Source organism: Ptychodera flava, chromosome 6, assembly GCF_041260155.1.
Source record: "Ptychodera flava strain L36383 chromosome 6, AS_Pfla_20210202, whole genome shotgun sequence".
In the NCBI taxonomy this organism is placed as follows: Eukaryota; Metazoa; Hemichordata; class Enteropneusta; family Ptychoderidae; genus Ptychodera; species Ptychodera flava.
In genome coordinates, this window is record NC_091933.1 from 44363853 (window position 1) to 44377792 (window position 13940).

Here is a 13940-nt window from a genome sequence, read left to right on the forward strand (position 1 = left end):
GAAAAGTGAATCATAAAATCACCACGCAGTTGTTATTATGGGGCTCACGGTGTTTGCTTTGTGGTTTGATATTTGTAAATGTGATATGTTACCCTTGGCAACCATACATTGCTTCATTTGACGATGAAACGAAACTATCGAAACTAGAAGTAAAGTAATCACAGTGCCCTGATAGCACTTCATAAATTTTAAAAATGCAGAAACATATGCATGCTCTCAACACGTTTTCTAACATCAAACTGACGCACTTAATCTTAATATTTTGAATTTACAATACCAGACGACTTTCTTTATAAGTTGAGGTCATGTTTTATGGTCATGATCAAGTTGAGTGTCTTGGTAAACCCTCTGTGGTACAGGTACAAGAGCGATTGTCGATATCATGGCATCAATTTTGTACCCTCATTGACTTGCCGCTGAAGGCACAGCACTTGCAGAATTTTCACGAATTGTGACGACAGAATTATAGTTATCTTTTTAGGTTCTTTTTGTATGTTAAAAATATCAGTTTTGAGACCAGTGATTTCCTTATTTAGTCTTATCTACCTTTTATAGTGTTAATAATTGATTAATTTTTATAACGTGACCATGCAGGGGTATAAATGTAACGATTCAGCTATACTGTATGCATACTTACAGAAAACCCAACACTTCGAGTCTCTTATGTCTTGAACAGCGAACAGTACAGCTGACCGTCTGAGTTAGACTGTAAGTACTACGTTATTCGGTTTTTCAGTACGTGGGGATTAAGTCTTGATCATAGCAAATGGGTGAAATACAATACTGGTGCTGTGAACCTGATGTACCTGCTGCCGAGGAGCAAGTTTTAAAAAAATTAAGAAGACTAGAGTGATAGGCTCTATGTAACTCTTGTAAGTACAATATTGACTGTTTTCGAGGATGTTTTGTTAACCGTTACACTTCAGTATACCATTTTCCCCAAAGACAGCCGTGGAAATTGATCTGTGTCATGGGGTTTATTTTATTTCTTATGAGGAAACTGAAATAACAACACATCCATTTTCCCGGATGATCATAACACAGATATCGTTGCGACAATACCGTTTTCAGAAGTCGTGAAACAGCATGTGAAATCAGGAGAGACTATTGCCTCGTTTTGTGGTCTACGTACAGTTGCTGTATTTCTCAACATGGAAGCAACCTGAAAAACCTCTCAAACGTAGATGAAATTTTCTTTTATATACAGTGTTTTGCATGTTTTAATACAATTTAACAGTTTTGAAAGAAATTATACTACTTATTCAACAGAAAAGCGAGTAAGCAATGTGTATTCGCTTACTATCAGTCTTTACTCGAGAGTCCAAATGTTTGGCATAATTGAATAAACTTGCGAAAATGATACATGAGCGGACATGATAGTCAAAAAGTATACTCTACGAAATTTCGACCATTTATCATGAAATATATAATTGAGGATACAACATGGAGAGCTACGTGTACAAAAGATTTCCCGAATCTTAAACTGTGAAAAAAGAGATTGCAAATTTCAAATTGTTTAAGATTATCACTAATATCCTGGCCATATTACAGTGTCCGATATTGCATCCGCAGCGCAATTGCTGTATCATCACCATATATGGACCAACATTTAGGATCTCCGACTCTTGGACAGATACTTTAAAATTGCGACTAATATTATGGTTGGTTCCAGTAAATTCACCACCCATTTAATGGTCATTTCCAAACTACAAAAGTGAGTCCACTATTCTTACCTTGCAATTGGTATGTTGCAGTACTTTTCCAAACAAATCAAAGGATAAAGACATCTAAAATGTGACTATCATGCAATTGTTGAAATAAATCCTGATGTGAAATAAGCGCAAAAACGCTTCCATCAGCTTTCTTTAATAGAGTGAATATAAACACGCGCACTTGAGAATTACTGCTGACGGTTGCGTGGCACACTCGTTCCTATTCCAAGGACGCTGTATAATTACATTTCTCTTCACTTTATGCGTGAGATTTGCTTCGACGTGTTCTCTGGTTTATAGAGTTTATGTTAAAATATACCATTGCAGATGTTCATTAATACGAAGTCACCACATTTAAATAGATTGGTTTATTTTACAACATAGTCAAATAACGGACAAGATTTTAAACAGCAATTTGTATAATTCTTTAGCTGGTAAAGACTCAGAGCGCGATTTTTTAATTCGGCAGAGTATTCTTTGGTGTGTAAGACGTATGTCTGTGTATGTCGTCTCTCACACTCGACTTCTTCAAGAAGAAGATTTGTCAAGCCTTTCAATGTTTCTCCTCCTTTCACTGATACATGCTCGAATTTGGTTTAGATAAAAGTAACCTTATGACATTTATAAGAGCGCAAATTACATGAAAAATTGTAACTTTAGGACGAAAAGGAAAGGTATAAAAGATTCCCAACATCTTGAACTGTAGATACAGGATTTTGAAGTTTCAAATTATTCAAGATATTGACGAATATCCTAGTCATATTACAGCGTCCAATAATGACAAACATATTGCGATTGCTTCAATCGTCATCGTAGGGTGAACGTTTGTAATTTCCGACCAACCAGACTACTGCTTCCGTTACGTTATGTCAGCTGGACAAAGTCGATAAAATTATCGATAATAGTATTGCATTTTCCCGTAAATTTCACCGTCCATTTAATGGCTATCGTCCAATTTAATGCGATTAACAAAACGACACTACATAATATATTGTGATGTTTCATGCACTGCAATATCGAAGGATACTAATCTGTAAATCATATCGTGCCTAAGAACTCTGCCAAGAAGGAAGCGCCGTTTACAACAATAGACGAGACACAGTCGACTACAGTCCACCAACGTGTACTCGTACATTTCGTTACAAGAACTTGCAAATGTCAAGGGTCTCCGCATCGGTTTCTGCAATGTTCAGCGTATATCACCGACGAAAGCGACGAACTCAGATTTTTGCTTTCTCACGTGGACAAGTCCTTTGACATTTTATTTTAGGGTGAAACTTTTCTCTCTGAATCTCATCAAAACCCTGACTTGATTGTGTCGGGGTATGATTTGCAAAGAAAAGACAGGATTTCTGGAGCCGGCGGGGGTTTTCTTGCCTATATTAACTCTGACATTTCCTGTATCCGTAGAACAGATTTAGAACTTACTACTCCTATCATCATTGAAATTGCTGTAAAATGCACGCCCTCTTTTTGTTATCGGTGTATATCGACGTCCAAGCTCAACACTGCCTTTTGATAAAGATGTTGAATCTGTGATATAATCAGCGTACCTTGAAAACAAATGAATTATTGTCTTAGGGTTGTTTAACAAGGTTGCCCGGTCCAAGTCTCCCAATGATTTCTTACTGCATAGATCTTAAAGAAACAGGGTTGCACACATTATTTCTCAAGCAAAACAACAGCAATATCGTGACATTTTCAGGAACAATTCTAGGTGTTCTGTTATTATCTTGCGAGGGCCCGTACGCCGTACGACCAAGGGCCGCAAAAGCCGTATCAGGGCCGTAAAGGTTTTATCATATACCTTATGGAATGATAAAAATGTAGTTTACAGAATATACAACATTGTTTAGCGATAAAATGCGTCGATATCAAAAAGTCTTCGCCATTTGAGTCAATTTTTCAAAAATAAGATGGCCGCTTCCCGTCGCGGATTGATATATATATAATGACGTCATTTGTTTACCTCCAGAATTTTAAAACGCACAAAGCAACGTGCGTACTAGTGTGTGACTAACAGAGATCAAGGCTGCAATCGAGGTGAAAGAAGGACAAAAGCGTGATGTCAATTTATTGTAATATATACAGAACAGGCACGCACTTGGTATACACAGGATTTCACTAGAATTTGGAAATATAAGCCGCTTTCACCGGCACGGCTCCACTGTCGCCTCGCGCCACTAAGATTTGATCGAGCAGACGTTTTTCTAATCTCGCACTGGCTTGGTGTACGAATGGAACGTTTTCGGATAGCAACGCTCGTAGTTACCAGAATCGAGGTAGTTCCGAAACGCACGCGATTGCCCATATTTGGGCACCGGGCCGGAGCGTGATACGTAAAAAAAAATGCACGGATCTGAGGGCGCTTTATCTCATAGCTTTACACGGGCATGTGAATGTAGGTATATGATAAGCATACTTATAATATTAGGTGACTGTGAGTTTGAATACAAATTTCAGAAACAATGGCAGTAAACACCACAGAGCGTGGTAGTAATCAACTGATTGTATTATGAAGATGGTTGACTCTGACGTACGTTTATGAACTAAATGGTCGTAGGCACCAGCAAGATCTGAATTTTGAATACAAAGCATATTTGCGACAAATGCAAAAACAACGATAATTACGTATTACGAGGATCTTTAAGAAGTTTGAAGGAAAACAAGAATATATTTGAATCATATTTAGAATAATGAATATAGTCAACACTTAATGAAGGAGCATGAGAATTTCCTGATTGGTTGCAACATGTCACGTAAGTTTAAGATCAATACCTATTAACGATCAGACTTATACTTTTATCTTTAATTTATATCTATCGTATGATCAAAGCTACGCCTTAAAGATAATGTTTAAAATCCAATAACTCTGACATAATACAAGAAAGGGTATTACAAAGGACAAGAGAGAAAAATACAACAGAGAGGAAAGGAGGACAGAACGACCAAAGAGAAGTCCAAGGCACTTGGATATAGAAGCGTATCTTGGACGATGGCAACTATCAAGCCTATCTACTGAGAAATAAAGTCTATGTAGTTAAAACTAATTCTGAACATCTCTCGCAGTCAATTGAAGGTTCCCAGTACCTTTCAACAAGCCAAGACGAGCCTAGTAAATGCAGGCCAAGACGAGATAACGGGATAAATAACATGAGAAGAACGAATAGCAAAAATGGTTTTTTTAACAACCGGTATGTGCACTATGAATTTCAAAATGTTGGGATAGAACAAAACGTGTTTTTTTAAACCCGGAAGATTTTTAATATAAATTTGCAAGTATTAATGAGTATAACAATGTTGTAGTTGTCACTCAGAGAACAGATGCTAAACATCTCGGTAAAAGTTGAAACTACTGTCTCTTTCATACAATTATAATTGTATCGTAAGAAGATTGGGTAGCTGAACTAATAACAGCCTTGAGTGCAAATCCTCCCTTTTAGTTGTCCTGAGGGTCGAATAATACAAGTCCAGAGCATAGTTCTTGTTGAGTTAAGTGCTGCGTTAGCTTTAAATTTTTGCTATTCATTCTGAATTCTGAATTTTGTGTATCCACTACATTTTTAACCTATTTCCAAAAGGTTTGCATCTAAATATAGCTGCATGCGCTCGACATCGGACACCGCTTCCAAAATTCGGACAATTTTTATTGTTGCATGCGCGATTGATGTTGCAGTTTGTAGTCTGAGCCATAAACTCATATGAATAAGTTTGACTTTTAGCATGCAATATAACTTTAGATGGTCATAGTTCTTGCGGAAATTGCGGACAAACATTTATTTTGCATTTTTAATGAAGGAAAAGTGACTTAGAGTGATCAGCGCTATTGCATACTAAAACGTCAAATATTCCGCTTGTCAAGACAGCCGATGCTGAATACTCATTGCTATTTTGAAAGCTTAATTGTAATCGAGACGTATAAAATAATCCATCTTTGGTAGCAGAAAAATGTTCAAAGTAAGAGGAACTTCAACTGTGAGCTAACTATTTGGAGCATTCAACAGCAAATATTTCACGTTACTTGTTTGTCCATGTTCAGATCCAATATCGTTAACAATCGTGGATGGCGGAGAAGCTGACTAATATTCAGTACAGTTCCTTATTTTGAGCCAAACCTTTTAACTTTATTGTTTTCTATCCGTGTTTTATGGATACCAAAACAATTTCACGCCCTTCATCCGGCATGACAACTTTCAGGGAGAAATCAACTTTCGAAACTGTCGATCGATCTTACGGTACATTTGTCCGCTACACCAAGAGGTGCAGATGTAGACTTACGTATAGTGGCTGATATACCCTTTTTCGATAGGTATAGTCTTATTTGTATTAAAACGATTGTACAACATTTGCGTTTTTGCGACACTTAAGTAAACTGCTGCGTAATGGCACTCTAAATGTGTCATGGCGGACAAAGGAAGGAAACAGCGAGCCTTATTTTTGAGCAGATGATCTGTTTTTTTTTTTTCAGATTTCGCGCAAGAACCCCACCCACACGCGAACGGCAAACAAAGAATTTATTTAACGGCACCTTATGGGGTTTATGTAAAATATACAGATCTTCGCTAATACGAAGCCGCCGTATCATAAGTTTAAATAGATTGGTTTATTTTACAACATAGTCAAATAACGGACAAGATTTTGAACAACGATCTGTATAATATTTTAGCTCATAAAAACTTTAGAGCGCGATTATTTTCATATTGAAGTTGGCAGAGTATTCTTAGGTATGTCGTCTCTCACGCTCGACTTCTTCAAAAAGACAATTTGTCAAGCCTCTCAATGTCTCTCCTCCTTTCACTGATACATGCTCGAATGTAGGTGAGATAAAAGTAACCGTATGACCTTAAGCACGCAAATACATGAAAGATGGCGACGGTCGTTGGTGAGCTACATTTAGATGGCGGTTGTCGACATGTTTTCAAAGCGTGTATTTTAACAAAACAAACTAGCGCATTGTTTCTACATTTCTAACATGTACCATGACATAATTTCCTTTATCTTGTCCTTGCGCTCTGATGGTAAAGGCGATGGCAGTACACGAACTGAATTCATCTCGTCGACATTATTTATATTTTATCACTTTGGCTATTGTACCGACTTGAAAGAGGTGACAATACATCCTATCACGAAATGACAAAAATTATAATGTAAGATATTTCATCGGTTATGCAGCAAATTAATGTTATCAAATTACCCTAGGACCTTACAGCACATCTCCGTACGTAACTGTAGTACACCATGTGGTAAAAAGTTACCAGCAGTTACTGGGAAGTGCCGCACAGTACGTCATTTTTGGCAAGTGACGAGATCGTATTTTCAATGCGTGTAACACGTCTATTGGTCATATACACTGTAAATATGTCAATTAAGTTGTTGTTTTTTTATTTCACGGTGGAATTATTAGACTGTTGTCAGCTTGGTCAAACTGATTAAACCCCAGTGACATATATATCGCATTTATGGTCACAATGCAGTACGTATACCCTTCATAGGATGTGTACTTATGCAACTACAAACGATGCAACTACAAAATAGCACGTAATTTAGAAGACTAATAATTGTAATTGTACTTTGTCCTTGTGAATCTGTTGTGTCAAATCAACTGTTAGTTTATTGAGAATAATTCCTTAAACCTTGGTATATGAAAGCTTTATAAGCGTATAATCATTATTCAAAATATGGACTATTAAGGGGCCGTGGATAATTAAAACATGCGTATTGTAAACGTAACGAAATGCGATTAGCTTAAATCCCCTTTCCTAAACGAAAGTTTTGAAGGGTGAAAATACTATCAAGTCATTTCCAATCGGCAATTATGTCGCTATCCATTCGAAATAACGCATGAGCTAACACCCCACGCTGCATACCCCCTCTAAAATCAATATTTGTTAAACGCAAAACTCGACAATGACGAAACCAAAAGAATGAAATGAATTGAAACAGTGCATCAAAATAATTGTTACGTTATTTTCCTGTTACGCCGAGCCACATGTATGTTTAAGGAATGCTGGTGTAGCGCCGGTGCCGCACTGGCCTGGTACACGCCAAACAATGGAGCGATATTTTGCTATACGTAAAAACGTATAGAGGGATGTTGCGATATAAAAACATGTTGTGCAAATTTTACACACGATTATCTATCGCCCCTAAATGTCTGAATATCATGTGATGTAAACATTATAAATCGTAACAGAGTAACCTCCAGCTCTCTTAAATACATCGCACTCGATAATCAGTTCAAAAACATCATATGCTAGACTGAACGTCGTTATTTGTCAAAATTAGCTTGTTGTAACAATAGCGATTAACCAGGTGTGTTGAAAAGAAACGATATCATTTGCAACGAGTCAAAATGCAGACACATCACGAGAATGCGTCGCGGCATCGACCAAACTTCGTATTGCTTGCTGCCCCCTGTGCTCATAAAAAGTTGCTCGTTAAGGAGTGATGGCAACCTTATCACTTCTTGATAGTATTCCGCTGCTGGGCCATCCCACTTCCAGGGAAGGTTTATGGTACAATTTTAAAGCGAACAATTTAAATATTAAGATGCCGACACAGGCTTTCACAATTTGAAGAACGGTTATATTTAAGTTTAGTATGGCGGTAGAAACATGGTGTGTAAAATGAGTGTTTTTTCTGCGTTTTGAAAATGACCTAATCCTTTCGCGAAAGTTATTAGGCCCGTCAAATCTTGCGCCAGCGTTTGATTTCAAACTCGATCGAGTATGAACAACTCGCTAATGGCATAGAGCAAGCAGCTCTACAAGAAAGTGGATGAAGTTATCGTACCAGTCCGTTTTTCTCCAAGAATTATACATGTCCTTAGACGTTAAATATGCCGAGTTTACTATCTTAGAGAGGAATTTGTGAGCGGATTAGGGAAAACATAATGTGACTACACTGTGTATGTACATTGTGATGCACTTTATAGTTTCATTTGACTGGCTTGTCTAAATAAAACTAAACTTATTTAAAGAGCCTAAATAAAAGGAAACTTACTGAGGAGTGTCTTTCATTGTGTCCGAAACGCAGACTGACCTGTACATATCACTGTACAAATCGGAAATGTAATATGTCGGATATTTGTGGCCCATTTATGACCATACACAGTATAATTCACTACAAACATATACTCACGATCATTCATGAACTTTTCAGCTTGATGTGACGTCGCGGTTACAATGAAAAATATCTACATCGTGTAGTTATTGCAATTATGTTTCTTATATATTTCAAAAGCACGAGCATTCTCTGTGTATTCCTAAGCGTTTTATTTTCGAAGAGCCGATAGCTTGTATGATTGACAAAACTTGCGGAAGTGATACATGAACCGACGTCATAATGAAAGGGTATTCGTTTCACACCTCGATATTTTGACAATTTACCGTGAAATGTAATTTTATGACATAGAGGAACAGTATGAAAGGTTCCCCAACTTATGAAGCGCGGAAAGAGGTATTAAAGTTCCAAATTGTTTAAGACTATTACGCATATCCTAGCAAAAGTACAGCATCATATAATTACATATAATTCCGATTGCCTTTAGCTTCATGGTAGGGTCAACATTTTCTGATTTTCGACCAACCAAAATACTGCTTCCGTCACTTTCATCCACAGAAAGTCGATAAAATTACCACTAATATCATTGCAGGTCTCTTTAAATTTCGTGATCCATTTAATGGATATCGTCAAATTTCATGTGATTGAAAAAACACTATATCATAGATATGTTTCATGCATTGCAATTTTTAATATTGCAGCGCTTTCCCGAACAAATCGACGGATGAAAATATGTAGAAAAGGATTGTCTATGCAAATGTTGAAATAAATCGTGATTTCAAATAAGCGGAAAAATGTTTTGATCAGCTTTACTTCAAAATACAGACAAAAAACTGATTCACATTGCATGGAGGGCGTGAAATTACGTATCTTCAATTGACTTGATGTTTGCAACGACATGTTTTTCTCGTTTACTTGGGTTGTTTTAAGCTAATGCACCATTCATTTCCATTAACCCGACGTCATCATATCCTTAATTCAAATAGATGAGTTTGCTTACAACAGTGTCAAAGAAAAGATATTGAACTGCTAGACAAAGAAAAATTGGTATTGATGAGGCCGAATGTGTTATTATTTCTATCAAAATGTTTTAGCTCATAAAAAATAAAAAAAATCAGAGGCACAGCATTCTTAGCTATGTCTTTTCGCACGCACAACGTCTTGAAGCAGATCGGTCATTCCATCAAACGGCTTACAACCTTTCACTGAAACATTCTCGAAGATGAGTGAGACAAACTAACCACACGCATCGACAAGTGCGCAAATTACAGGACAAATAGAAAGAGTCAAAGTATGTGTTTTTCAGCCACATTTTAGGGGTCTTAGGCATGAATTTTTGCTACATTTCTATATGAGGTACAATGAATATGACATCTTACATCTTTAAATGTTGATCTTACAAACATGGCAATTAAGATAAGGTAAATACGTCTTAAATTCACTGAATTCATCACGCCAGCGTTATTTCTATTTTATCACTAAAATAGGCTATTGCACCACCTTGAAATATATGACAACACGTCCTTTTACAGAGTAACAAATATCATAGGAGATTTTTCATCGGTAATGCACAAAATTTATGTTATCAAACTTCCCTATGGCCTAAAAGTAATTCCTTGGTAAATCATACGACCAGAAGGTATAAAGTGAAGGTACTGGTAAGTGTCTCATCACCATCCTTATTGCACGACATTTTTGCAGTCAATAAGAACTAAAATTAGCGAGGAGGGTATTTAATCCAATTAAACTTCAAATGTGCAATGCAGTTTTCCTCATTACGCAGTCAAATCATTCGAATGTTACCAGCCTAGCGCAGTTGAATCTTGCCCGGTGATGTATATTACAGTTTTCGTAAGCAATATGTACTGCGCGTAAGACGTGTAGTTACCATTGAACTGGAACCACAAAATAGCGCGTAATTTAGAAGATTAATGTTGTCTATCAGAAAAATGTTTTCTTTATCCTATTGACTCTATTTTATAACCGTTCCTACGTTCTTTTAACTCGACCGTAAAATATTTTTATGGGCGAAATTTGTTAAAAGTCAGTATACGAAAGCTTTAAAGCTGTGTAATCATAACACCAAAAATAGAAAAATATCTTTCTAGTCCGCATGGGCTGGAGGGGCCCACCGTGCACCCCCATAAACCTACTACATGTACATGCGTATTTTTTGTTTTTAGTTTTAGGATCTGCTGACTAGAAAAATATGTTTGTATTGGATATTTTGGAATGCACTACCTTTCTGGATTGTTTTTGATTTGCTTGTACCTCGAAAAATGGCGAAAAATGGGTGGGGGTAGGATTACTATATCCTCCCCTACATTAAGGTTCCAAGACAAGAAATTGACCATTTTAAACCAACAATTCTCTAGTGTTTAATTAGCTCAGAACCCCCGTAAATTGTATATTTTCGGAAAGCCTAGACATAGGGGAACAGTTTGGTTACCATAGTGTCACCATTGTTTACATAACTATCACGTGACAGGTAATTTGCATAACCTTTCAAAAATCGGTTTTATCTATGTTTTGTTTCAATGCTTTGAGATATGTGGCTGAAATCTGTGTGAGTGCAAGCTTTATAAAGGGTCTTCAAAAGTGTGTCTCAGAATTTTTTTAAACCTTCTACAACAGTTTTTATGCCAGAAAATCTTCCAGAGCAGTGAATTTAACATAGTTGATTTCTTTAAAATTGTGCTCTAAAAAGCTAAGCAAGATATAAAAAATCTGAGACACGCTTTGGAAGAGCGTTGTGACAGCTTGCATTCAGCAAGTTTGAGTCAGATATTTTGAAGTATTGAGACAAAACATAGGGAAAACCGATTTTTGAAAGGTTATGCAAATTACCTGTCACGTGATAGTTATGTAAACAATGGAGACACTGTGGTTACCAAAATGTTCCCGTATATCTAGGCTTTTAGAAAATGTATACTTTACAGGGGTTCTGAGCTTATTAACCGTTAGAGAATTGTTAGATTAAAAGGTCAAATTTCTTGTCTTGGAACTTAAGTAAAACTATCATGAAATAATATAGGCCTAGACCTTACATTTTTGGAAAGCTCAGACACTGCTCTTTGTGAGAAATACCAACTTTAGCAAAATAATGTGTTTACATAGAATAACTACTGTAAAATGATTTTTTTTGACAATTTTGAAATTGTTTACCCAAAAAACCATGTAACAATTGTGATTATTTTATGAAGCAAAATTTTGACAGCTTTTTTGTCATCGTATAACAAGAAAATAAGTGTTTACATATATATTTAACAATACACTACTTCTCTGGAGTCAATTTTGAATTGCGTGTATCGTATAACGGTCAATTGCTTGTCTTGGAACTTTAAGTAAACATTGTTAGCCATGAAATTACTTTAAAAACACTTGAAAAATGCTACAACCCGCCTTACTTTTCCAACTTGAGTTGGTGGTCAAACCATTTGGTAATGCAAGTAGACGTGAAATTTACTATTACATCTTAGACTACCTTCCTCAAATCGCAACGTTACATGAAAGACGTTTTCATATGTGACGGCAATGTGATTTATTATTTTTAAAAAGTGGCCATGTATTTGTAGATTTCAAAACATTAATGTAATGTTATTGCTCTGAACATAAACCTTTACTGGCTCATATGACATTGATCCTTTTCAAGAATTTGAATGATTGACGGCTGATACTCAAAATGAATGTGAACATGGAGCTTTACTTATACCGATGAGTGTCCTAATGTTGCGTTTTTGTGTTTTACTCACCAAGAACATATGGAATTATAAAATTTATCCTGAACGCATCAAAGCACGATTACATTTCACTTCACCAAGATGCTGTTCGTTATTGCAATGATGGTCCGCTTAACAATTTCAACATCAACTCATACATCAAATGCGGATATTTACGCAGTGGCAAATTTCACTGATTCTAACTCAGAGGGCTTCAACCATCTGGCTGTTAATAATGTCACTGGTAAAGTGTACATTGGAGGAGTTAATCAACTGTACAGATTGAATGAAAACTTGGAGTTAATTGTCAACATCACAACAGGGCCAGAATATGATGACGAAGATAAAGCACACAACACTTTTAATAAAATACTGACATTTGACTACGCTGGTGGTGATCTCATAACCTGTGGTGGTTACAGAGGTGTTTGCCAAATTAGAGATGTGGAAGACTTGTCTGTAACTTATGACGGCGATGTTTTTGTAGCTGCAAATACATCAGATGAATCTACTATTGGTTATATTGCACCACACTATGGTGTCGGTCAACAATTGCTGTATGTTGGCACAACAAGTACATCACCAAATCCAGGAAACCCATTTGTTAGTGGTAGACGACTTGAGGGTAATCCGGTATTTGAGGTGATTTACGACAGCGGCGGCACGACAATTGATGTTGCTGTAACTTACACAACTACATTTCCAATTATTTATGTGGCGGGATTTAGCTACAACAGTTACAGTTATTTTGTGACAATACAACAACAGTCAACAGAATCAAGTTCTGCAATTATTTCCAAACTTGTCCGCGTATGTCAGCGGTCAGAACAACAATACTTCAACTCCTACACTGAAGTGACATTGAGTTGCCGAGATGATTCATACAACCTTGCTCAAGCAGCATATCTCACCAGACCTGCACAAGATCTCAGTCAATCATTGACATTAGATGACGGTGAAGAGGTTTTGTTCGTTGCTTTTGCTAAAGGAGAAAATAATTCTCCAAAACGAAACACTGATTCTGCAATATGTATGTACAAAATGAGTGTGATTGAAAAAGCTTTCAGGATGCTGCTAAAGGATGTATGGAAGGTGATGGATTACCAGAGTATACTGCTTCATGGATGCAAGGTGCTACATGTGCTGGGTCATTGCCTGTAAGTGTCTTGCCATGGCATTTTAACTACCACTTTCATGTAACATTTATTATAATTCTGAAACGTTTCCTACTTGTGATGTCGCTACACCTGGGGTAGGAGTGTACTCTGCCTGTATAAAATGAGTGTAATTGAAACAGCTTTCGAAGATGCTGCTAAGGGATGTATGGAAGGTTATGGATTACCAGAGTATACTCCTTCCTGGATGCAGGTGCTACATGTGCTTTGTCATGGCCTGTAAGTGTTGGTACATTTATTCGGTGATTGATTTACATTGTGTTGGATTGCAT